Raw genomic sequence first — 17,037 nt, 5'->3', positions numbered from 1 at the left:
CTGGCTGGGGCGAGGGGTGTTCCTCTTATAATGTGAAATGCTCTTCTCAGAATTAAAATTTGTCTGTCAGAGGTAAAGATTCTGTGACCAGAAGAAACAAGGTTCTCCGCCCCCCCCCCTCTCCCAAACAAAAAGAAATCAAGGTTTAATCTATTCAACAACACTTTTCTGGAAGGTATTCTGCAGTCCAGAAAGTTGTCTGCTTATACCTCATCGGAAACTTCTTTTTAAAAACCCCCACTATACTTGTGAATGTACTTTTGTCTTTTTAACACATTTTTTCCCTCTGCCCTCAATTCCTTATGGATTGCTGAATTTATTAAATAGCTATGGAGGTACACAATATATGTTTGAGGTTACTTCCTGCAATGCCCAATTATTGGAGGATTTTTATACTCGAGCAGTTATTGCTAAGGATCCCAAACCTATATCCTACGAGAGACAGAAGATTGAATTACAAAATATGTCTCCAAGGGATGCGTACACATGGCTGCATTGTTGTCAGTGACTTCCGTCACTGCTCTGTGAAAGCACATTGTGTGCTTGGTTTGTACTGTATCTCATTATTGCTGCAAGTTTGTAGCAGTGCTGATCGCTTGGGGTACTTATCCCTTTTGTATCCTCCTGGCTTAAATATAAATTGAGTTCTTTCCTCTCCTCCACCATCCTGTATACACTACAGTTTTTAATTTACCACAGTTATAATTGCAAAATGGAACCATGTGCCTGCAGTTTTCTTGTTTCAGACATGTTTTTCAGGGCATTTGTACATGAAGCAATGTGGCTGGCACCTTACACAGCAAAATCCATGCCATCTTAAATGGATGTTGGAAGCAGAGGTCTTTGAATATGAATATGGATGAACAAACAGGCTCCATTCTGCCCCTCTGGTTTCAGCGAATAATGTGTACAACTTGCTCCCCCCCCTCCACCAACTACCACCTCTATATAGGTTGCTCTGTATTCACTGCCCAGCCAGTGCAAATCCTGTTTGAAAATCACATTTGCAGCATAACTGATAACAAAAGTATTACATGATGTCTATCCCACATATTTTGTAGATGCACTCCATTGCCTTTGTAAATTACGCCCAACTTTCGATGAAAATATATGGGGGTTTTATTTAATAGGCTATAAAATGAAGTCTCTAATCAAAGAAATGTTCCTCTCTTATAAGTCCAGCATGGTCTGCATTATATTGATGATTGCAAAAACAGATGTTATTTTTGTACAAGTGGGCCCTTTTCTTTCTTTCTTCCCTTTTTTTTTTTTTGGTTGCTGGAGGAAAAAAGGGGTTAAACAAAACACATTACTAATGACTCTGAAGAACAATAGATGACAGTGCAAAACACAAAAGTATTGTGTTTTCCAAGCATTTGTTTTCAAACCATTATTTTGATGGATTCTTTTTAACACCAAGAGGGGGGGAGAAAAAGAAAAAGAAGAATGGCATCCATATCCCAGTAATTCTTCAAATAATGTCTGTAAAAATGATCTTTCAGACATTTACGCAAACTGCCTGTTTTTTTGGAAACAATTCAGAAAAGGTCATTTCAGCTAAGGTTCCTTGTAGTCAAATTGCAAACATCCAGGCATGTGTGTGTGTGTGTGTGTGTGTTTTCCATGCACATAGCACAGATTTTTTTGATTATGTAGATTTTTTCCCCCTACTGCAGTTTCATATGCAAAGCATGCATCAGCCATATCCGTGCTATCTCCTAAAGCAGTCGTTCTGAAACCCAATCTGAGGACAGTGCAGACTAAATAAAATTTCATTTTGATTTGGCCTCCCGCTGAGAATGGGACTGCTTTGTTTCAGCCGACGGAACAAGCAAGCCAGAAAGGTATGTCCTGCTTTGCATGGCTGATGGTGTGACTTGAGGATCACAATCAGGCCATTCATGCTTCCAGGGTTCGGCATCTCATCCAGATCCTGTACTGTTCTCTCTTTTTTCCTTTCAATTTGCTTTCCTTCTGTGCTGCCTCTCATCTACCTGCGGGGCAAAGCTGTGGCAGACCTGAACACTATTGTTTACTTTGGCATATGTTTAATAGCTGCATGGCTGTTTGAGGTTGCTACTGCACCCCACCCCCTTCCTGCTGCTTGCCTTTGTATTTTCCTTTCACTATCCATATTCACTTCCTCCCCTCCCCATTTTTTTTTTTTAAAGATGCTGAATACACAAATATGGAATTAACCGTAAATTACATAAGTACAGATTGCAATGCTCCAGAGATTTTACTGGAATGTTTATAATGCAGAAGCCTATTGTAAAAATCTGAAGATATGTTTAACAGCTTTTAGGGACTGGTGTGTTCCTAGTCCTTTTCTGAGCTGTTTAGGTAGGCAAGCAATCACCCATTATACGGAGGGGGGGAAGGAAATTGCTTTATATCAATTCCTTATATTTTGTAGAACATCACAGTGCAGGCTTGAAATGCATCCACAAATATTTCCTTGTCTAAATATTAGCCCTCACTTGGCATCAACTCACTTTCATTAACAAGCCGTCTGAAAACTGACCATAGTCCCCTTGGCCCATGATTTGAAATATGGATTGGGCCGCAGGGAATGACCTGCTAGTTTACTCTTTGAAGCTACTTCAGACAATATGTTAGGATTCAAGAACACACAGCATTACGGGCATATCTCCCCTCTTCCATAAATCATTTCCTTTAAATTAAAACAACAAGCTTATCCCTTGTTTAAATATTACAGTAAGGCTCATGTGTTCCACGACTCATATGTTTAGCAGGGGGCAAAGCGCGGGACCCAGTAGAGACTGAAACTATAGCCCATAAACAAAGCAAATGGAATATTATCCTTGTCAGTTGCAGGGCATAATAAGGCATAGCAGTGGTGCTCTGTGCAACCCACCCGCAACCCAGTTAAAGCAAAATTGTGAGAATTTAAGCTGATTGAAGCTGTTTCCCTAAGCTATTTTCTTTAAAGTAAGTTCCAGTCAAACCACTGGAATTTACTTCCAAGTAAATGTGGATGGGGTAGGGTTGGTCATTTGACTTTTCTTCAAGAGGACCAAATGAGCTTCAGCTGGGATACTCTGAAATTGCTGCATCGTGGAATAGGCCTTGAAATACCTTAAACTACTTTCTTTAAATTAAATTTATTGGCTCTCGGCATCACTTGTGTGCTAAGGTGTTTTGTTTTTTGTGGCCTAACATCCTTGTTAAATTTCCATCCATTTGGATGAAATCCAGAGTGCATTAGGCACACCTGTAAGTCTCAGAGAAATGTATAGGAATTCTGTGCGCATCCATTTCACTGAGTCATCGTAGGGCCCAGCTAAACATGATGCAGAAGGTGCATTAATAAATCTGCTGACGTCTTTTTCTGTTGCTAAAAGTGGCTACTTGGTTGTTTCTCCATCCCACCGCATACTTGATGGAGACCTCTCTCCATATCGGCCAAGGAGGGTCCTGCAGTCTGCAGCGAAGGCCTCACCATGTGGGAATGTGGGACAGGTCTCACTGAGTGGTGGCCCCCTATTGGAGAACTGCCTCACTGTGGAGACAAAACCGTCCCACTCACTGCAGGTGAGGCCCGTCTCATGGTCTCTTTGTCAAGAAGCATGGGGGGTTAGTCACCCCTCCCACAGCACCATGACTCTAGTACAGGGGTCGTCAACCTAAGGCCCATAGATCACAAGCAGCCCATGGAGGGTCATTTAACCGGCCCATTGACCCCTGCTGCCCACTCGGTCATCTCCTGTGTGTTGTGCTAAACCGGCACAAAGCAGAGCAGAGACTGCCTTCCACGACTGGCTGCGCACATCTCCTCTGCACCAGAAGGAGCGCCAGAATAAGCATTTGTGCATGTGTGTGTGTGTGTGCACAAACACACTCCAGCCCACCGCGGCATCTGCAGGACCATGAAGCGGCCCAAGTCACAAAAACTTTGCAGACCCCTGCTCTAGTACCTTTTCCCACTGCTGCTTTTATTAGAAGGGAAAGATAGTTGAAGATATTTGACTACTGCTTACTGTGGCTCTTAGGCATCTCAAATTTTCACTGTCGACCTTCTTATGGCCATAATTCAGTTTTCCTTTAAGCAGAGGGCAGGGTTAAACCTTTTCAGTCACCTATGTTAGAAAGCTCTGGGGAAGGGCATGATTTGGCTAAAAAATTGTGGGGGGGGGGCAGGGGTAGGAGTTAGGCTTGAAGATTTCAATAAGCCCCTTAACATTTCTATCTATAATTTTAGCAGTGGATTTAGTCCTGGCCTTTTCCCTTTCCCTTTTTTCATATAAATGCTGTGGAAGCTTCAAGGTTATATATCACAAAGTTATATAATTATGCTACATTCATTTTTATAAATGAAATATTAAGAAAATAGTTGATGCTTGCCTAACAAATGAGGGTGGAAAGTCATTGGTTTTAAGGCTCAATAGGAGCTGCGTTTTCACCAGGTGATTTAATAAATAACTAAAAATGTAAATATTTCTTCAATGCATCCATCCTCTTAATTTTCCATCTATCCATCCAATATACAGATTAGGTTATAAATCACTTAGGCTGCAAACTTTCACATAACTCAGATATATAGGTTAGCTTTGTTTGAGGTCCTGATTCCAGCCATTAAGATAATCTGAGAATACTTTTCTGACTACAAATTCTGTGTACATGAAGCGAGACTTTCTTATTGGAAACCTCACAGATATTGCATCCCCGTCTCTTGGAGAGTCATAGAACACATTTTCTGTAGGCATTACTAGAGGTTAAAAACAAACTTGAGCTGAATTTTAGTTAGGCAGGCATAAAACAATATTGTACAGATATTCGGGTGGATTGGATACAGACTCTGGCCTTATTCCTTTGTTATTCACCAGCAGGGCATTCCCATGTTGAAGAAGGAGCAGGGGTGCATTTTATGTCTTACGGGGCTGCATTGAGAAGAAGAAAGCATTCAAAATCAGGTGAGTGGTGCAAGATTCCTGTACTTGATTTGGGGTGATATAAGGTAGGGTCACCCTATCTTTTGGAGATGCATTGGGGTGAGAGCACAGAATGCCTGTAAAAAGGAGGAGGGAAGAGAAATTATTTCACTCATGCAATATTGGAGAAACCCTATTATGTTTTCCAGGGTATTTTGATTTGTTACTTCACTCTGACCCCTGGGAATGTGGGGAAACTAGACATCCAAATAAATTAATGTTGCGGTGTGCAAAATTATTTTGCATTAGCATTGAAATTCATTTCTCCCGCCTGATGAAACTTTTTTTACTGTTTCAAATGGTGTAAACACATGAACATATATAGATTATCTGGTTGTCAGTAACGTTTAGGATTTGGAGTTGTTTGTAACATCTTATTGTGATTGATTTTTGCTTTACATGGGATATTTGTTGCTTTTGCTACTGTTTTAAGTTGACATTTATTCCATTGGAGAAAAGCCAAATTAAGCTCCAGGACTGCTGGAATAAAAAATAGATTGCTCCTTGCCAACTCAAAGGGGTGTGTGTGGATTTTATCCATTGACCTTAGCAGCTTGCTATAAGAACCAGTTTCGCTTTGTTTTAATAATCTGTTTCATCAAGTGTTACCACAAACCTTTGAATACTCCTTACATAGTTGAGATGTGCATTGGGTTCAGATCAATCCTGAGGCAAAGTGGGGGGGTGCCTTGAGAATCTTTGGGGCTTGTCAGAGGTGAAGGAGGATCTCTATAACGTGAGGCAAAACAGGAATCCCTGAAGTGATTGAAGGCACTTTGGTGATGTAATCATCAAAAAAAGTTGAAGACAAGCATTGAATGAAAATGGAAGTAATGTATCTAAGCATAGCAGGGCAACCAAAATGGTCAAAGGCCTGGAAACGATGCCTTATGAGGAACGGCTAAGGGAGCTGGGCATGTTTAGCCTGGAGAAGAGGAGGTTAAGGGGTGATATGATAGCCATGTTCAAATAAATAAAAGGATGTCACATAGAGGAGGGAGAAAGGTTGTTTTCTGCTGCTCCAGAGAAGTGGACACGGAGCAATGGGTCCAAACTACAAGAAAGAAGATTCCACCTAAACATTAGGAAGAACTTCCTGACAGTAAGAGCTGTTCGACAGTGGAATTTGCTGCCAAGGAGTGTGGTGGAGTCTCCTTCTTTGGAGGTCTTTAAGCAGAGGCTTGACAACCATATGTCAGGAGTGCTCTGATGGTGTTGCCTGCTTGGCAGGGGGTTGGACTCGATGGCCCTTGTGGTCTCTTCCAAGTCTATCATTCTATGATTCTATGAACATAGTGCCAGGATGGGATGGTGGCGCAAGGGAGAGTAAATTTCAAAGTTGAGAGCAGAGACAGAGAAAGAGCTCTACAATGGTACCTTGGGTTAAGAACTTAATTCGTTCTGGAGGTCTGATCTTAACCTGAAACTGTTCTTAACCTGTGGTACCACTTTAGCTAATGGGGCCTCCCGCTGCCACTGCGCCGCCAGAGCACGATTTCTGTTCTCATCCTGAAGCAAAGTTCTTAACCCGAGGTACTATTTCTGGGTTAGCGGAGTCTGTAACCTGAAGCGTATGTAACCCGAGGTACCACTATATTGTGAATGGCGGGTCAAGTTTGTAAGCAGCTGAATGGTTTTTCCAGCACTCTCCAGTTTCAGTGTTTTGTGGAAGGGAGCAGGTTTGCACATATCATGTCTCTAAGCTTAAGGAAGACAGCAGGATAGGGAACGAACAGGAGATCTTCTTTATGACTGGCAGGTCTAGCTTGTAATCAGAATAAATGATTTTATCCTGGAAGTGAACCTCTCTTAGTTCTTCCCATCCCAATACAGTGGTACCACAGGTTACATACCCTTCAGGTTACAGACTCCGCTAACCCAGAAATATTACCTCGGGTTAAGAGCTTTGCTTCAGGATGAGAACAGAAATCGTGCAGCGGCGGCGCAGTGGCAGCAGGAGGCCCCATTAGCTAAAGTGGTGCTTCAGGTTAAGAACAGTTTCAGGTTATGAACGGACCTCCAGAACGAATTAAGTTCTTAACCTGAGGTACCACTGTATCAACTTTGAAGGTGCCCAACAGCACCTGATATTGCTATCTGCAGCAGGTTTCTTACAGAGCACGGAACACTAGGAGAGATTAAATTATTCCTTTTTCACACGTCCTAAAATTATAACAGCTGCCTTTTCAGGAAAACAACTGTAGCTATGCTTACATATTTTGTACAATTCTGGCCAAAAAAAGTGATAGATAGTTCCTGCATGGAAGTCCTTCTGCCTTTCCCCCTGTAATTTGGCAGGCTCAAGCCATTATGGAAGGCATACTGTGCTTGAAAACACTTTGGCAAAAGTGTGGGTGGTGGTGGGGATTATAGCCAATTTATGTTATTTTCCAGTAATGAATGTAGATGTAGGGGGAACCCCTATGATGCAACTGATGCAAGCTGAATGAGGCAGTTTTTCAAAGTGTTAAGTTGGGGTCTGGATTCAAATATAATGATTGGTGCAGATCCCTAAATTCTAGCTGCTTTGGTAATAAAACCACTGGCAAGGGGGTGATAGAAAACAAGCAAGCCGAACATTTATGAAAAAAGTTATTGAGTCTCATTTTTAAAAGGGTAAACTATAGGGTGCCATGGTGAAGTACTTGAAATCTATATTCCCATAGCCATAGATGCCCCTGTCCAGACCCCAGACCCAATCTAAGATATGCCACTCTTCAAGAAAAAAACCCCTATAAATTCCCAGCCATTAGCCAGCTTCTTATGGGTTGTGAAATATGAAAGTGTTCATCTCTTACTTACGCCAACCTCACAGTGTCAGGAATTAGCTAGCTTTTCCAGGCTAATTTCCTGATGCAACTTAGAAAAGAACCAGGCCCCTTTGTGCATGCATCCATAACTAGGATCAGATTGGACCCAAATGTGCCCCTAAGTCACAGATGTTAACCCTTTGCCGGTCCAGGAGCCCCATTTACAGTCTTCAAACAAAAACATCTTGGAGGTCCCAGGCCACAGAGAGGTTAGGCTGGCCTCAACCAGAGCCAGGGCTTTTTCGGCTGTGGCTCCGATCTGGTGGAATGCTCTGCCACAAGAGACTAGGGCCCTGCAGGACTTGACATCTTTCAGCAGGGACTGTAAGACAGAGCTGTTCCACCAGGCCTTTGGCCAGGGCACAGCCTGACTCCCTCCTTTGGTAATTCTTCACAGAACCCTAGCCCAGTGGTTGCCATCAATTTGATTTGAATTAATTTTATAATGAAATGATTTTAGAATGTTGTATTATTTCATTGGTGTTAGCCACCCTGAGCCCGGCTTTGGCTGGGGAGGGTGGGATATAAATAATAATAATAATGTTGTTGTTGTTGTTGTTGTTGTTGTTACTTCATTGGCATGCTTTAGAGGGCCAAAGGCAACACGGTGGGAGTACTTGGTGTCCTGCCCTTTATCCCAAAACACTTGCACCACTTGCCACACCACAGAGCAGGCTTTGTGGGAGCCAATCGGATCTCAGCTCATAAAATTCTGGAGAAGAAAGCAAAGAAATAAAGTGCCATGTTCTCTTGTGCTGGGAGTCTGTGCACATCCCAAGAGCATAGATGACTTTATTTCTGAACTCTCACATTTTTCCTGTTAGTTTTTCACACTTGCCTTGCTTAATCCTAGGCAGATCCATCTGCAAGATTTCTGGCAGAGGTATTAAATTTCAGAGGCCTTTCAAGCAACATGCTGATGAAAGAGAATCAATACTCGTCAGTCCTTAGTCAGTGGGTTCCGTCCTAGAACTTAATTGTGCCCCAAATTAAAGCGGTACCACCACATTTTATTTTTAGTCTTGTTGATGAGGGTTTTCTCTTTTTTTCCTGAGAAGCAGATGGAGAGAGAGAGAAAGTGGTAGTAATTTTTTTTAATGAATCTCATTGTGTGGGTTAGTGTTACAGGTGGGTGACCTCAAACAGTGATGACTACAGTTTTGGGGCATGCAATAGACTGCTCCATGACTGCAAAAAAAGTCATCCCATTGATGTACTAAAGAAAGTGAGTGTCTTTTTAACTGCATGTAGTTAACCAGGATTCAAACTATTATCTTTTAATATTTGCAGAATCACATCCATCGACAACTGAGTGAAACAAAGCCCAGTACAAGTTTCTAGTGATTTCCGATTTGAGTGTATAGGGTGTTTCAAAATATAATGCAGTTGCATCCAACTAAGGCTTACCAAAAGTAGACCCACTGAAATCAGTGGACTTCAGTTAGCATTTCCTATTATTCAGGAGTATAATTAATAACTTGGATGTATTATTGTATCAAAATTGACAGTGTCCACAAAATGTTCATATCCTTACCAGTCCATAAATCAGCTCTACTCACTTCAACCTTTATTTATTTATCTTAAAGTGTCTCCAGAGAGTCTCTGTAGCCTTGCAAAATGACCAAAGATACATATTAAACCAGCTTTGCACCATAGCTAAAGAAGGGAAGTTAACCAGCAGGCATTTACATTGTTTCGTTAGAAAGGCAGAACCAAACAGCTTAGCCCAGAAGCTACTCTGGAAATCTAATATTTCCTGAGAAAAGAGCAGAAAAGGAAATTTGGAATCAGCGGGGGAGGGGGGAGTGACCAGAAAATCCTGTTATTTACACCATACACTTCTGTGGAAAATCCACCCTTGGGATGACTTTATCAGAGCAGAGTTACACCCAGGGATATCTTTTTTTTCCCATTAAAAAGAGTTTGTGTGAGGTTCAAAGAGGGAGAGAAATTTACAGCCTGGAGAAGATTGTGCCGGAAGGTAACGAAAATCATGTTTCTCCATCTTCAGATACAGAAGTATTAACAATATTTTAATTATTTGGTCACACAAATAAATAGTTCCTCCCCTCCACATCATTAAAATGTAACTCTGCGTTAAAAAAAATGTATCTGAAGAAGGCGATTCTGAACCTCAAAAAATCAATAGGAAAGGAAGCATCTCAAGGAGGAGAATTCAGCAAGCGTTCTCTGCCACACATTCACCATTTATTCTCATGGGTATCTGAAAGCCTCCATTGAAGTAAATGGCGGAATGCAGCCACAAGACACATCCAATTGTATTCTAAAAGCCTTTCTGCACAGTCAGATCATGAGTCAAGTACTCCTGGCTTGAAAGGGCCTTTCACAAAGTGGCCTCTGGTAGAATGACTCCTATATGAGCCGTAGCTGAGTGTTAGAGCATCTGCTTTGCATCCCAGGTTCAATCCCCACCCAATCCCAGACAAGGGTGGCAGATTCTGCCAATAAGCACAGCTTTTGTTGTTTAGTCGTTTAGTCATGTCTGACTCTTCGTGACCCCATGGACCAGAGCACACCAGGCATTGTCTTTCACTGCCTCCCGCAGTCTGGTCAAACTGATGCTGGTAGCTTCGAGAACACTGTCCAACCATCTCGTTCTCTGTCATCCCCTTCTCCTTGTGCCCTCCATTTTTCCAAACATCAGGGTCTTTTCCAGGGAGTCTTCTCTTCTCATGAGGTGGCCAAAGTACTGGAGTCTCAGCTTCAGGATCTGTCCTTCCAGTGAGCACTCAGGGCTGATTTCCTTAAGAATGAAGAGGTTTGATCTTCTTGCAGTCCTTTAGGACAGCTAAATGAGACCAAATGCACCAGTTAAGTGACTCAGTATAAGACAGCTTTCTCTGTTGGGAATCTCTGGGTTTACCCCGCACAGTGACCTTGAAAAGCAACAGAAGCAGTCCTGCGACGAGTGCTGGGTAGTTTGGAGCCAGAATTTTAATCACCCACAATTCTCCTGACGTACCCTGAGGCATTTTAGGAAATTATATGGAAACATCTGAAGGCAGCCCTGTTTAGGGAAGCTTTTAATGTTTGATGTATTACAGTATTTTAATAACTGTTTTTGGAAGCCGCCCAGAGTGGCTGGGGAAGCCCAGCCAGATGGGTGGGGTATAAATAATAATAATGGTGGTGGTGGTGGTGGAAGAGCCCCAGACCTTGCTGTCTTGACACGGAGGTGGCCAGGATCAGTGTCAGAATGAACCCACCTGGGATGCTGTGGCTATCACAGCTGCCTGAGGACGCCATGATGGGCTGGCAGCATCCTCATGTGCTGCATTACCACATGTGCAATTAACTGTACACTTTTATTTTAATTGCTTTTTAAAATGACTGCCCTTCATCCAAAGATCTCCCTTAACCTCCCAATAGTGAATCTAGATTCAGGTAGGTAGCCGTGTTGGTCTGACGCAGTTGAAATAAATTTAAAAATTGTCCAGTAGCACCTTAGAGACCAGCTAAGTTTGTTCTAGAGACATCAGCTTGCCAACAAAGGCCTGTATAGTTAATGCTATGGTTTTCCCAGTAGTGATGTATGGAAGTGAGAAATGGACAATAAAGAAGGCTGATCGCCGAATAATTGATGCTTTTGAATTATGGTTCTGGAGGAGACTCTTGAGAGTCCCATCGACTGCAAGAAGATCAAACCTCTCCATTCTGAAGGAAATCAGCCCTGAGTGCTCACTGGAAGGACAGATCGTGAAGCTGAGGCTCCAATACTTTGGCCACCTCATGAGAAGAGAAGACTCCCTGGAAAAGACCCTGATGTTGGGAAAGATGGAAGGTACAAGGAGAAGGGGATGACAGAGGACGAGATGGTTGGATAGTGTTCTCGAAGCTACCAGCATGAGTTTGACCAAACTGTGGGAGGCAGTGGAAGACAGGAGTGCCTGGCGTGCTCTGGTCCATGGGGTCACAAGGAGTCAGAAATGACTAAGCGACTAAACAACAACAAAGGTGCTACTGGACAATTTTTTCATTTCTTCCAATAGTGAGATATCCTCCCTGTGCAGAGCAGTTCAAGAGAGGGCCCTGTAGCAAGAGGCAGCTGTGGGGCTGGTTCCCCACTTATAAAATAAAAAATAAAAAATCACCGTCTGGATGGATGGATGGGCAGACAGACAAACTCCAGTACATGAGAGAGGAGCTCACAGATCCTGGAGATTAAAGTAAAACTAAGCAAAATATTTTGTTTGTTTTTAATGGTCTTGCTGCTTTTCACTACTTAGAAGAATGGCAAGGTAACAACCCCTTCACAGAATATCATATTCCTACCTTCATGGCTGTGATTCGTGGGTTGGCCACTTAATTTTATTTTGATTTTACTGTTATTTTGAGCTGTGTTTTAATCAATTGTTTGATTTTGTGTTTTTAATGTATTATATATTTGGTGTTAGCCACCTTGGCCGGGGAGGGCAGGATATAAATAAAATCTATTATTATTATTATTATTATTATTATTATTATTATTATTATTTCTTTAAAAAGTAACAGAAGCTCTTTTTATGAGTTTGTTTAGGTGTTTTAAGAATGAGTACACATTAAAAGGCCTGAATAACATGCAGCTGCAGACAGAGGAGCTGGCCTCAGTCTGACACAGCAATGTAGCCGTGTGCATTAATTTTACCCAGAATTAATGCCTGAAAGGGGGGGTGGTACAAAATGGTTGTGTGTGTGTGTGTGTGTGTGTGTGAGAGAGAGAGAGAGAGAGAGAGAGAGAGAGAGAGAGAGAGAGAGAGAGAGAGAGAGAGAGAAAAGGAACGTTCTTATTACTAATCATATTGCAAACAATATCATTCAGCAGGGGCCAATGACACTGTTATAAACACCACCCTCACAGCAGTCAAACAATTACAGTGACTGTGCTCTCTGGGAGAAAAATCTCACATTCCCAGGTAGGGATGGATAGAATGCCATTCCCCTCCCCGCTCCAGCAGTGTTTACCAGTTTTCAAATTAAATTCTGTTCCATTACAACAAAGTGCCTGGCTACAAATGCTACATGAAATAGGTCCACTAAATTACATATATCAAATCATAATTACACATTAAAAATTCTTGCACTATGTACAGTATGCATATTTTCAGCCCTCTTGTATCCTGGCCATTTCCTTTAAGTTATCCCCATCACCATTACCTCCACCTTGCCTATGAACTTTTTTCTTAACTCCTTTTCTCTTTTCTCTATGGGTTTAACTCTGTCATTGCTGGTCCCACTGTAAACTTACTGTGTGCAAGTGCACAGAGAGGTGGAAATTGCATTTTGTAATTGTTACACACTTATGTATGTGGCTATGGAAATAGAAAAATGTAGGTTCCAAAGCAGAGCATAAACTTGCAGGGAAATGTGCTTATTTATAATATTTTTTATACCGCTGAATAGAATAAAATCTCTAAGCCGTTCACATTAAAACAAGAAAAATACAACCACCAACATTCAAGCTTTTTGCTGCATGGGTCTCAAACCAATGGACTACTAAGGGGAAGTACGTAGTGTAACAGAGTTAACCAACATGCTGCCCTCATTGTGGTTGTGGGTACAGTTCCCATCAGCCCCAGATGACATGGCCAATGATTAGAGATGATGGGAGTTGTGGTCCATAATATCTAGAAGGCACCATGTGTAACACCTGTACCGTGGCATTCAGGAGAGAGTGCCTTGGAGCTATTGCGTCCATCAGAGTCAACTCTGTATTCCAGAAGTCCACAAATATGTGGTTCTTGAGGTTGCATAGCAACAAATGAAGGTGTTTTGGAAAGTGACTGGATACATCAACCTTTGGGACTAGATCAGAATAATTGACCTACCATCATGCCTGGGCTTGGAGTTACAGTACGATGTCCATGGCAATGGAGTGCCCATATGATGCCTAGTTCATCACCTACAACGTGTGTTGGGGCCATTTTATATTGAGGCTTCTCCACAGCCATCATGGAAGTCATACATCCTAGATGGGAGGCATTGGCACAGAGCCCGACACAGCTGAAACTCAATAGATGTGGTGATCTCTGCACAAAATCTGAGAGGACACCAGTACACTCAGAAATCTGCTGTGCAGCAAGGATAGTCAGTACTCTGTCAGAATCCCTGTTGCTTGCACCAGCTTACAAAGACTTGATATAAGTGCCCCATCGCTCTGAGGGAAGCGCTCCTTGCTCCTTCTTTAATAGCAAAGGCATTGCTTTTTAGGAAGGCATCATATGATATGTTAACCTTGCCCTTAGTATTTTACTCTGCCATGGGGCTATTTTTATGGTGGTGTTTCATCTGTGTCTTTCATTTAACTGGTGCTTTATTAGTATATATGGTTTTGTTCCTGCTTTTAGCCTTTTAACTCTTGTTACTCATGTTGTTGGGTGTGTGTGTGTGTGTTGGTTGCTGGTTGGCTGGTTTTCACTTTTAGAATGTTAGCCACCTTAGACTTTGGAAAGGCAAGATATAAATGTTTCAAATAAATAAATATGAATGGTACTCTTCATTGTGTAACTCATGACAGAGTCTGAATTTTTGTGAACCACTGTAATATATTGTCCATTTGCCATTGCCTGCTATCAACATGAGAACAAATGGTGACATCAGAGCCAAAGTAGACCCCCTTGCCCCATTCACCCAGATCTCAGAAAAACAACATCCCAACTCGGTTCTCTCTCAGTGTTCTAAGCCATCCTTTTCTTATTTCCATTGTCTCTTCCATATGCTTTCTTAATGATGCCTAAACATCAAGCTGTGAGGAATGTATGCTTGTTGTGGTGTAGTGGTTAAGAGCAGTGGACTCGTAATCTGGTGAACCGGGTTCGCTTCCCTGCTCCTCCACATGCAGCTGCTGGGTGACCTTGGGCTAGTCACACTTCTCTGAAGTCTCTCAGCCCCACTCACCTCACAGAGTGTTTGTTGTGGGGGAGGAAGGGAAAGGAGAATGTTAGCCACTTTGAGACTCCTTAGGGTAGTGATAAAGCAGGATATCAAATCCAAACTACTACTCCTCCTCCTCCTCCTCCTCCTCTTCTTCTTCTTCTTCTTCTTCTTCTTCTTCTTCTTCTTCTTCTTCTTCAACCCGTGTCTCCTCCCTGAATCCCTTCTCACATTAGTTAAATGATGTACTTGTTCTATGCACGTTGTGGCCTAATATAGCTTGCTGCCAGGGGTGTAGTAGCAAATGGTGGCTCACTTCCCTCTCCCTAGTCAAGGTGATCTGTACCCAAGGCTTCTCAACTTATTTTGGCATTTGAGGCAGGAAAACACCTAAAGATCCCCTCCCCCCCCCCATTGTGGGACTTAACAATGCAACAATAATAAATTAAATAACTAGCTGCCTTTTCTCAAACCCCTAAACCTGACCCAGTCGACTCCATTTACCTAATGGTAGTCAGCCCTGTACACTCTACTTCTGCTGCTTCTGATGGGCAGGGAAATTCTCGGTGAGAAAATCTGGATTGACAAATGCTATGTGTTCCATGTAATGTCTAGTTTGTGTCTTCATTTTCAACAAACTTGGACTCTGGAATTCTTTTTGTTTCAAGAACAGGGGACACATTTCACAAGTACTGAGCATACCTTGTCGCATCCTGGCTGAAATTCTGTGCAAGTTCAGTCCTCTGGGGTCCACTCTGACATTTTTACACAGAAGTTTGAAGCTAATAAAAATCTCTCCCTATATCATGATAAGGAGCATCTGGCTGTAGAACATTCAGTTGTAACTAGTAGAGTTGTCATTCCTATGAAATTTCACCTAAAGCAAAATGTGAGGGAAATGTGAAGGATCCTATTCTGATATTCTGATATATATATTAAGACAGAAATTGAGTGAGTTTAAAATAGTTTGGCTACATACAATGTATTGCTTTCAGTCATAAGAAAAGCAGCTATTTCCAGGGAATGGGAGCTTATTTTTCAAAATAGAAATTGCTGCGAAAAATGACATAACTAGCAGCAAACAATATAAAGCAGCTATTTCTAGGAATGTTCAGATTTATTTGCATAATTTGCTTTCCCCATCCTTGCTTACCTTTCTGCAGGCTGCATCGTTGCTTCAAACAATTCCACTTCTGACTATGTGTTTACAAATGAAAATAACATTCATATGCAGAGGCAAGTCATTCTTCAGGTGACGTTGCAAATTTACTCCTGAAGAGAAGCAGCCCCATGAGACTTCTCTGGCCAATCAGCACAGAACAATCCAGCATGAATTCCAGCTTGTGTACCTGTGATCAGACCATAGAGTTAAAAAAAAAATAGACAGAAGGCTTGTCAAGTAAGCTTGAATAATGAATACATTAGAGACAATTGTGATTGGCAAAGAGTGAAAGAAGTGAAGTTTGTCACATAAAATATTTGTTATGTGTTGTTTGCTTGGATCAAATAGCAATATTGGAGCAGTTTCCTTGGAGGTATTTATATGCATATAAGTGTTATGTCAGTTAGCGAATGAACAATATAATGTTTGCTTCCATTATAAATTATGCAGTGCTGGTTCTCAGGCATTCCACATTTCCCTGCGTGATGTAACATGGGTGACGCTGTAACATGGAACGTAAACTGGGGCGCAAGGTAGTGCAATGCAAAAGATGCATAAAGATCTTAGAGTGATTTCTGTCATTTCGTGCTCTGGTGGGATCGAGACAGAATCAAGAACAATGCTGGTGATTGCATATATTTTTTCCCTTTTTAAATTCTTGCAGACAGAGCTAAAGGGGCGAACAAGGGAGTGTGCTTTTCCCGTCACACTTCTGATACGTATATTGCAGCTCTCCTCTCTGTCCACAAGAATTGCCAACAATTTCCCAGGTTTGTTAGCATGTTCAAAATATTTCTGTTTCTTTCTCTTTATTTCACCATTAATAATCATTGAGTATTGAGTTTGTAACAATTTAATTGCCTGTTTTTACTGATTCTTTATTTGGTTTTTTCACTAATTCTTTTTCCAATATCACCTCCAAAATTTATTTTTTCCTTTCCCCCTTAGCTTTCCCTTGGTGGAATTTTGTTGGACAAACAAATTCTTGCAGACAGAGCTAAAGGGAGCGTGCTTTTGCTGTCACACTTCTGATATGTATATTGCAACTCTCCTCTCTGTGTTGCCAACTGCAAGAGTCCTAGAAATACAACGCCTTTCATCAAACTAGCTTTTAATAGCTGAGTGCAATAATGTCTAGACCAAGAGGCGCCACCCTGTTGGCTCTCTGGACTACAAATCCTATCATCTCTAGCCAGCACAGCCATGCTAATGGGAGTTGTTGTCTAAAAGAACATTTAGGGCC

General features: G+C 41.8%; 1 long non-coding RNA gene across 1 annotated transcript in view; it reads left to right on the top strand.

Moving 5' to 3' along the window:
- The first annotated feature begins 1,710 nt into the window (after positions 1-1,710).
- Positions 1,711-17,037, top strand: part of LOC309367872 — a 183,469-nt gene continuing 168,142 nt past the window's right edge. The window contains exons 1-2 of the long non-coding RNA XR_014167406.1: positions 1,711-1,844; positions 4,848-4,934. This is a non-coding gene — a long non-coding RNA (uncharacterized lncRNA). The remainder of the gene's footprint in view (positions 1,845-4,847; positions 4,935-17,037) is intronic.

The sequence above is a fragment of the Podarcis melisellensis genome (assembly GCF_964234715.1).
Source record: "Podarcis melisellensis genome assembly, chromosome: 4".
In the NCBI taxonomy this organism is placed as follows: Eukaryota; Metazoa; Chordata; class Lepidosauria; order Squamata; family Lacertidae; genus Podarcis; species Podarcis melisellensis.
The sequence above is the reverse complement of the archived record's forward strand: the minus strand, read 5'-3'. Positions and strand labels throughout refer to the sequence as shown.